The sequence below is a fragment of the Pangasianodon hypophthalmus genome, chromosome 26 (genome assembly GCF_027358585.1).
Source record: "Pangasianodon hypophthalmus isolate fPanHyp1 chromosome 26, fPanHyp1.pri, whole genome shotgun sequence".
Classification (NCBI taxonomy): Eukaryota; Metazoa; Chordata; class Actinopteri; order Siluriformes; family Pangasiidae; genus Pangasianodon; species Pangasianodon hypophthalmus.
In genome coordinates, this window is record NC_069735.1 from 17,351,605 (window position 1) to 17,360,983 (window position 9,379).

The window sequence follows — 9,379 nt, forward strand, 5'->3', positions numbered from 1 at the left end:
GATGAACTTCTGGGCCAACTTGCAGGACTCCACCCGCAAGGGAAGGTTCTTGGTGGAGAGCCAGACTCGTTGACCGGGGCGCAGTGTAGGGGCCTGTCTTCATTGTCGGTTAGCCTGCCGTTGGTACTGCTGCGACGTCCTCAGGAGCTTAAGTCTGGCTTTCCTCCAGGTTTGGCAGCAGCGCTTGACGAACTGTTGGGCGGAGGGAACAGCTGTCTCCACTTCTTGCTCTGGGAATAGTGGAGGAGCATACCCAAACTGGCACTCGAATGGGGACATGCCTGTGGCAGAGGAGCGGAGAGTGTCGTGCACGTATTCTGCCCGCATGATGAAAGTGTACCAGGAGGACGGGTTGTTAGCAGCCATACACCTCAGGGTGGTCTCGAGATCCTGGTTGATCCTCTCCGTCTGCCCGTTGGACTCGGGATGGAACCCGGAGGATAGGCTCACGGAGGCCCCCAGAGACTCACAGAAGGCCCGCCAGAAACGCGAGGAAAATTGGGGTCCCCGATTGGAGACGATGTCCTGTGGTATGCCAAAGGTGCGTAAAACATGGGTAATGATAAGCTCCGCCGTTTCTTTGGCTGTGGGTAGTTTGGGCAAGGGGATGAACTTGACGGCCTTGGAAAATTGGTCAACAATGACCATGATGCTGGTGTTACCTTGGGACGGTGGAAGCCCGATGATGAAGTCCATGGACAGGTGGGACCAGGGCCTATGAGGGATGGGAAGAGGCTGCAGGAGACCCTGGGGAGATTGGTGCGTGGTTTTGCTCTGATTACACATAGGACAGGCCCTGACATAGGTGAAGACATCCTCCTTGATGGTAGGCCACCAAAATCGCCTCTGGAGGAACTCGAGAGTACGCGAGGGACCCGGATGACAAGAGAAACGGGAGGAGTGCCCCCACTGGAGAACCGGGGATCGAACAGCCTTGGGTACATACAGGCGGTTGGTCGGGCCGCTTCCTGGGTCGGGTTCTCTGGCTTGGGCATGTCTCACTGTGTCCTCAAGTTGCCACCCGACCGGCGCTACAATTTTCGAGCTGGGAATGATAGGGAGGACCTTGTCCTCTTGAGGCATGCTACCGTAGACTCGGGACAGGGAATCAGGCTTAAGGTTCTTGGAACCTGGGCAGTAAGACAGGACAAAGTGAAATCTGTCGAAGAACAGTGACCAACGCGCCTGTCGGGGATTGAGCTGCTTGGCTTGTTGGATGTACTCGAGATTTTTGTGGTCCGTGAGTACCTGGAACGGGTGTTTCGCGCCCTTGAGCCAATGCCTCCACTCCTCCAGCGCTGACTTAACAGCCAGAAGTTCTCGATCACCCACATGGTAATTTCTCTCTGTCGGGATAAGACGGTGGGAAAAGAAAACGCAGGGGTGCAGCTTGCCATCCTTACCCCTTTGAGACAGCATCGCTCTGACTCCTTCTTCAGAGGCATCCACCTCTACAACAAAGGGAATCTCCGGATCCGGGAGAGCCAGAATAGGGGCCGAGGAGAAGCGGGACTTGAGCTCGCAGAAGGCCGACTCAGCGTCCTGGTTCCAGTGAAAGCCGGCGGAGGTGCCCTTGGTAAGAGCCGATAGCTTGGCAGCAACGGAGCTGAAGTTCCAGATAAACTTACGGTAGAAATTGGCGAAACCAAGGAAGCGTTGGACCTCTTTTACTGAGGAGGGGGTAGGCCAATCCATGACTGCACGCACCTTTTTTGGGTCCATACGGATTAGACCGGGCTTGACGATGAACCCCAAGAACTGGACCTGAGTCACATGGAACTCGCATTTCTCCGGCTTGACATACAAGTGGTTGTCCAGTAGGCGTCTGAGGACTTTGCTAACATGGGTAACATGCTCCTGCAGCGAGCTCGAGAAAATGAGTATGTCATCCAGATAGACAAAGACGAATTTATTAAGCATGTCCCTAAGTACGTCGTTGACCAGGGTTTGAAAAACCGCAGGAGCATTAGTGAGGCCAAAAGGCATGACCAGGTACTCATAGTGCCCCGTAGGCGTGTTGAATGAGGTCTTCCATTCATCACCCGGCCGGATACGCACAAGGTGGTAGGTGTTACGCAAGTCCAGTTTAGTGAAAATCGAGGCCTCTTGAAGGACCTCAAAAGCGGTGGTCATGAGAGGTAGGGGATAGCGGTTGCTCACAGTGATCTTGTTGAGCCCCCTGTAATTGATACACGGCCGAAGGCCCCCGTCCTTCTTCCCGACAAAAAAGAACCCTGCCCCAGCCGGGGAAATGGATGAACGAATAATCCCGGCCGCAAGTGACTCCTCAATGTACTCGTTCATGGCGGCCCTTTCAGGAGGGGACAATGAGAGGATACGGCCTCTAGGGGGACTGGAGACAGGGACGAGGTCAATAGTGCAGTCATAGGGACGATGAGGCGGCAATGAGGTGGCTTTCTTCTTACTAAAAACCGTCTTGAGGTGGTGGTACTGGGGGGGAATTCGGGACAGATCTATGGTTTCTAGAGACTTGGGAGCAGGGTCAGGGTCTCTCTGGCCCAAGCACACAGACTGGCATGATGCACCCCAACTGAGAATAGCCCCCCTGGACCAGTCGACGTGTGGGTTGTGCTGGAGGAGCCAGGGGTACCCAAGGATGATGGGAATCTCGGGGGACTTGATAAGGTAAAAACAGATCTCCTCCTGGTGCTGGTGGACGGACAGCTGAAGGGATGAGGTAAGATGGGTTATTACGCCAGGGGCTAGCGGCCTACCATCCAACGCTGTGGAAGTCATGGGAGCAGGAAGAGAGTTCCTGGGGATCTGGAGTCTCTGGGCTAGGGAAATGTACATAAAGTTCCCAGCAGCGCCGGAGTCAATTAAGGCCTGGAGTGGGTGTTGCTGGTGACTCCAGGCGAGAGTGATGGGAAGGACCAGCCCAGAGTCAGAGGGAGCGGCAGTGCGAGTTACTCCTGTGACAGTCCTGTCTCGCCTGTAGGGGACTGGGCGTTTCCCTGAGAGCTCGGGGGAAGAGGTACGGAAATGGCCAGACCGACCACAGTATAAGCAGCAATGTTCCCGCATGCGACGATTTTGCTCCACAGGGGAGAGGCAGGCCCTGCCCAACTGCATCGCTTTCAAGGGGTCTTGGGGATCAGAGCGCCCCTGAACCGCAATAGGGCTGGCCGGCTGAATGATCTGTTACTATCGAAAAGATAATGTATTAGAACAAGCGCATTAAAATAAACCTGTGATTTGCAGCTGCGCTACTATCAGAGCTGCTGTTATAGAGAATTAATCAACACCTTCTGACCAATCAGAAACCAGAATTCAAAAGCGCTGTAGTATTAAAATAAATAATGCCTCAGCTAATGAACGACCTCTGATGGATGCTGTGATAATTGTCTGTCAGTACTTAATTATTTCTCTAAAGAAAAGGAGGATTAACAGCTTAGTAGATTGTAGTTGTGATTTATAATAAGTAAATTTTATATTATAAATTTTATTTATTTTATTTATAGAAAAAAAAAAAAAAAATATATATATATATATATATATATATATATATATATATATATATATTTTTTTTTTTTTTTTTTTTTTTTTTTTTTCTATAGAAGCTCTCCAGCAATGATGTCCCTCAAAAAGTGTTAGTGTTTATTGACAGGATGGACATGTTGTCTGGCTGTTGGATATTTCAGTACAACTTTCTGATATTTCTTGCACCTAGGCATAGTGGTATTTGTTGTGCTATTGAAAGTGAAATTGAAAGTGAAGTGACGTGTGGCCAAGTATGGTGACCCATACTCGGAATTTGTGCTCTGCATTTAACCCATCCAAGTGCACACACACAGTAGTGAACACACACACACCGTGAACACACACCCAGAGCAGTGGGCAGCCTTTTTTGGGGCAGTGCCCTATTGTACCACTCATTATACACATGAGCTGAGGAAAGTTGTGTCCATGCATCTTTCACACTAATACCTCTCTTTTCAGGGCTTTTACACATGCACTATTTAAACTTGAAATATTTACTTAGCTTCATGCACAAGTAATAAATCTACATAATTATTCTCTTTTTAGCCGATTCTTTATCTTAACTGATAGCACTGCATCTTTTTGTTTTAAAGCATCCTGGTTTGTAAAATATATGTGATTTTTGTGTACTATTCTGCTTTAGACATCTTTCCAGAACATTTCTCCCTAAAGTATCAGATTCTGATATGCAAATAATGACAATTCTATGACTATGCAGATTAGTGCATGACAAGTAAGCAATGTTTTAAGCATGTGTGAGCTTCTCTGAGTAGATCTGGTAACAGTGAATTCATGTACAGGTTTTCTTTTGTGGCTTGTGAATATTTGTCATAAACATCATACTTTTTCCTGTTTAATGTTATATTTAATGTTCTGTGTAATGTAAAGCATAAACTTCTCTGTCCTGATGATGTCAGAAAACTTAAAGTTACAGCTTTACCTCTTACTATTACAAAGCTCTGACACTGGAGACTCCTTCCATTAAATAAATTTCTCCTTACAGAAAACTTCACCATATCAATGATTATAGTCATTTGTTTAATCCATTTATGTGGAGCGTTCACTGTACAAGGTGTTGATTAATTATAGAGAATGACCAATCAGAAACCAGAATTCAACTGCACTGTGGTATTACAATAAATAATCCCTCAGCTAATGAAAGACTTCTGATGGATGCTGTGATAATTGTATGTCATTACTTAATTATTTCTCCAAAGAAAAGGAGGATTAACAGCTTAGTAGGTTGTATGTTGTTGTTGTGACTTATTATAAGCCAATTTTATAGGTTTTCCTTTTTTTTTCTATAGAAGCTTCCCAGCAATCATGTCCCTCAAAATGGCTTCTCCACTTTATCTGATCTTTCTGTTCATGATCTCAGGTGAGTCACACATTAACATCATCACAACTACACACCCCAGAGACAATAAATACAACTTCAACCACCAGTATATTTTGATACTTGTTATAACTGTAACATTAGAAATATAACACTGCTCCTCCCTTGAGATGATATTACGTGAGAAAAATGGGATTAAGTTCAAGGTCAGAATCATGTTTAACTAAGACACGCCTCTGTTTTTTAAAAACCCCGCCCCCGTGCATAACTCTCAATAACGTGTGAATAGTGTTTTAGTCTGCAGTTAAATCTGAGGTCTGAATATTGATGTGTGTGTGCTTAACTCAACTCTTAGTAAGATATAAAATGGAATAAACAATAACATCATCTCCTGCCCACAAAACCTGAAGTCCAGGTGAAATATTCTTGTTACAATTTGTCTATCAGTGACGCTGGATTTAAAGAAAAACAAACGTAAGTGACGACTGAATAGTAGTGGATGCTGTTAAATATTAATTCCACATTACAAGCTCTGAATTTAGAACACACCGCTATGTCGAAATCCTGCACATGGTTTTCTTCCAGTGGTAAAGAATTGTTTTATTTCTCCAACCTGGAGTTCCAGAGGACAGAAGTGAAGCTGTAAGCTAACTCAGTGTTTTATGGGGCTCAGGATAATGACCTCTAATCACCTCTTTCATGTATCATGTTTCAGGAGCTCTTGGGAATGAATGGAGTGTGAAATACAGCCAACTAAATCTCTGTGCTATAAAAGGATCTACAGTGTTTATGAACGGCACTTACACACACCCAACACGTCTTACAGTGATGAACAGGTTTTGGTTAATAAACCCAGTTCCAGGGATAGAGCCGACTGATCTGCGTAATGAACCAGGTTACTCAGACAGAGTGGAGTATTTAGGAGATGAACAGAAACACTTCTCCCTCAGACTGAGTGATGTGAAGAAAACAGATGAACACATGTACTGCGTCAGAGTCATAACAAATGATCAAAAAGAACGATGGATGGGTGTACCCGGAGTTACACTCAATGTTACAGGTAAATAAAATCATTTCATTTTCTACATACAGTGGTCCTAAAAAGTATTTTAACACTTAAGCCACACTTACAATTTGACAACTTTTTTTTTTTAATTAATTTCACAATTATAATCTTCATTGGATTAGAAAACAACCTGTCTAACCTAATATCATTAATTTTAGGGCCACTTTATGTCACTCAGGTGATTTAATGTTTCTCTCATTGTTTAAGATCTTCAGGTGATCGCTCCTGCAGAAGTGACAGAGGGACAATCAGCTGTTCTGACCTGTAAAACCACCTGCAGTCTGACTGATCCCACATTCATCTGGTACAAAAACAGCCGTGGTTTAACCACAAAGACCACCAAGAGCAATAAAGTCCACCTGCAGCGGGTAAGCAGTGAGGATGCAGGCAGTTATAGCTGTGCTGTAAGAGGATATGAACATCTCCCCTCTCCTGCTGAAAACCTCAGCGTCATATGTGAGCTTTATTTATCTTTTCTTATATATTGTGTAACACAATTGATGATGAAGCACATGATATTTAATGAAAGTAAAGGAATCAAGAAAATCACTGATTATGATCATGAACTGATTTCCTCACTCTTATCATGGAACTCTCCAGATCCTCCAAAGAACGTCTCAGTGTCCATCAACTCCTCTGGTGAGATAGTGGAGGGCAGTTCAGTGACTCTGACCTGCAGCAGTGATGCTAACCCACCTGTGGAGATCTACACCTGGTTTAAGGAGAAAGAATCATCACCTGTATGATCTGGACAAAGTTACAGAGCTCTACAGAGTGGACAGTACTACTGCGAGGCTCAGAGTAAACACGGCTCTGAGAGATCAGCTGCAGTGTCCGTCACTTTAAACAGTGAGAGCGATGATTATACGTCCATGTTTGATCTCTGCTCTGTTATACATCATACACTATGGATTTTCTTTTAAAAAAATCTTTTCACTTCTGCTCTTCCTGTCTGTGTGTGTGTGTGTGGGTAGGTTTCCTTCATGGTTCTTTGATTGTGTATGTGGCTGTTGGAGTTGGACTTTTTGGGCTTACAGCTCTTCTCTCTGCACTCTTCTGGCTGAGGTGAGAATATTTATTCTGATAAATTCATCACTAATTCCTCTTAAGATGTTTCTGATGGATAAATTTGTTCACGATTGAAATACAAGGGTGACTGTGCGTCCTCAGTAGCTGCCTCTAGACTGTCGTATACACTACCTGATCTGTTTCAACTACTGAAGAATTTAAATCTTGTCTTAAGACCCATCTTTTCTCTTTGGCATATGACTGTATCTAATCCTTGTTTTTTTAAGTCATGTGTCTAATTAGTCATTTTAATAAGGAGAATTATGCTTTGTATATTTTATTATCTTTTAGTGTGTTTTGTTTTATATTACCCTGTCTTGTGCTGTAATGTTGAGGTGCCTTTTTTATCTCAATTCCTCTCAGCTGTACATCACTTTGACCAGATTCGGCTGTTTTAAATGTGCTCTAGAAATAAACTGAATTGAATTGAATAAATATTTGACTTTGTGTGAGCAGATGCAAGAGAAAGAAGAAAAAGGAAGATGATGGTGACTATCAGGTGAGTTATTACAGAAATATCTATCAGGTGATTTCTATGTTCATAATAAACTCTTACTGTAAAGATCTTCAGCCGAAGCTGCTCACGTTCTCCTCCCCTCCTCTCTGCAGACCGCTGGGCCGAGTGCTAAAGACGACACGTACGCAGCTCTCGATCTCGCAGGCCGGACAGCTGATGATGTGTATCACACACTTGCAGTAAGTGTTTACTGAAAAAGTGTTTACAGTCACCTGTACTATGTTTGATGATGATGGTCTAAGCAAACGATTATGTATTTTATTGTTGTAAATCTATGTTCTATTAAATTCAGATTTATGCAGCGCAAGTTGTTTTTTCTGTTTTTGATTTTAATATGGAGTTACACACCTGATTATTCAAAGTCAACAAGGCATGGCCTCTTTTTTTCACAGACTTTTCATCCCCGTCCTCCTGCTGACACACCCACATCCTCTGACTACTAGACTGCAGCAGTGAGTTTTAGCTTTTAAACACAAAACCACCGTTAGATTAGAGTAATGTGAACATATTACTTATTGTAATTTGAAGATGTCAGAGCTACAACAGTAAATTTATATTAATAGAAAATATTAATAAAAGTAAATCAGAGAGTGTGTGATGATGACTGGTGTAAATAAATGTTAGTAATGTTCTGCTGTAACACACGTTTCTGATGTTTGTGTGTGTTTTCTTTCAGACTTTGAAGAACATGATCAGTCCCGAAACAGCTGATGAATAGAGAGAGCTCCTCACTGAAACAGAGAAACTGAATCGCTCCTTTACACCAGCAACATCAGCAACTTACAGACATTTAAAGCAGCTTTAATCATTTTATAGCAGTGTGTGAAGTGCTTTTTTCTACTGCCAGCAGGTTAGGACTGTTCCAGTCAGCTGTTGAGTTTTCACTTGTTAGTGATTGTTTCTTTTTTGTGAATATTTGAAGCGATTAAAGGCATTGAAGCTCAACTGAAGTCCAGAATGTAAATATTCAGCAGAGAATGTGTATTTAGTAAGAAATTAAACAGTGTGTGTGCGCTGTAATAGTTATAGGTCCTGATTGGCACCCAGTGTTTCTGGAATAGACTCCTGATTCACTGTGACTCTGACCAGGATAAAGTGCTTGTATATATCGCACTACAGACACTTAAACTAGCCAAAGCTGTTCATATACATTGTTGTTTAAATTTGTCTCTCTCCAAATAAACATATTAGATCACTTTGTATGTGAAGTGCTCATGTCACTATTGAGATTTGGAGCAGATAGACGTAAATTTGGTGTCGTATCAATTATAAAAATTATGCTTTGGGTCTGTGTGAGTGATTTCTCTAATCACATGACAGTTATTATTGATAAAGGAAAAACTTTCACAGCAACCTCACAGAACTATTCTGTCTTAAAAATTAATTATTTACACTTTCTCTCTGACACACACTTCTGGAGTAAGGACAATCCAGAAGTGTATTTAACATAGGTTTAATTTATTTTATATTAAACTTAAAGTTTTGATCTGCATTATAGTGGGGAAAAACTCTGAATATTTACATTAAAGTGCTGAAAATGTTTCGTGATGGCAGAATGAAGCTTTCCTTCCTACTCTATCGATTCATTACCCAAAGTTTTTCATTGCAGTGTGTGATAGTGACACCTGGTGGTCAAAGGGATGATGTGCATCTGTTATTGTACTGCATCCTGCTGCAGGCTGCTGTGGAGTTTTTAGATGGAAACAGTACTGAAATATCATACTCAAGTAAAAGTACTGTTACTTCCCTTAAAGAAATAAGTTTTAAGAGAAGATTTAAATGTACTAAGAGATTGGGCTTCTCTAAGATCAGATGGTAGTGAGTTCCACAGTTTTAAAGCATAAGAAGTGAAGTGAAGTGACTTGTGGCCAAGTATGGTGACCTATACTCG

General features: G+C 42.8%; 1 pseudogene; it reads left to right on the forward strand.

Moving 5' to 3' along the window:
• Window positions 1–4,824: 4,824 nt before the first annotated feature.
• Window positions 4,825–6,972, forward strand: LOC128317500 (B-cell receptor CD22-like; annotated as a pseudogene).
• Window positions 6,973–9,379: the final 2,407 nt, after the last annotated feature.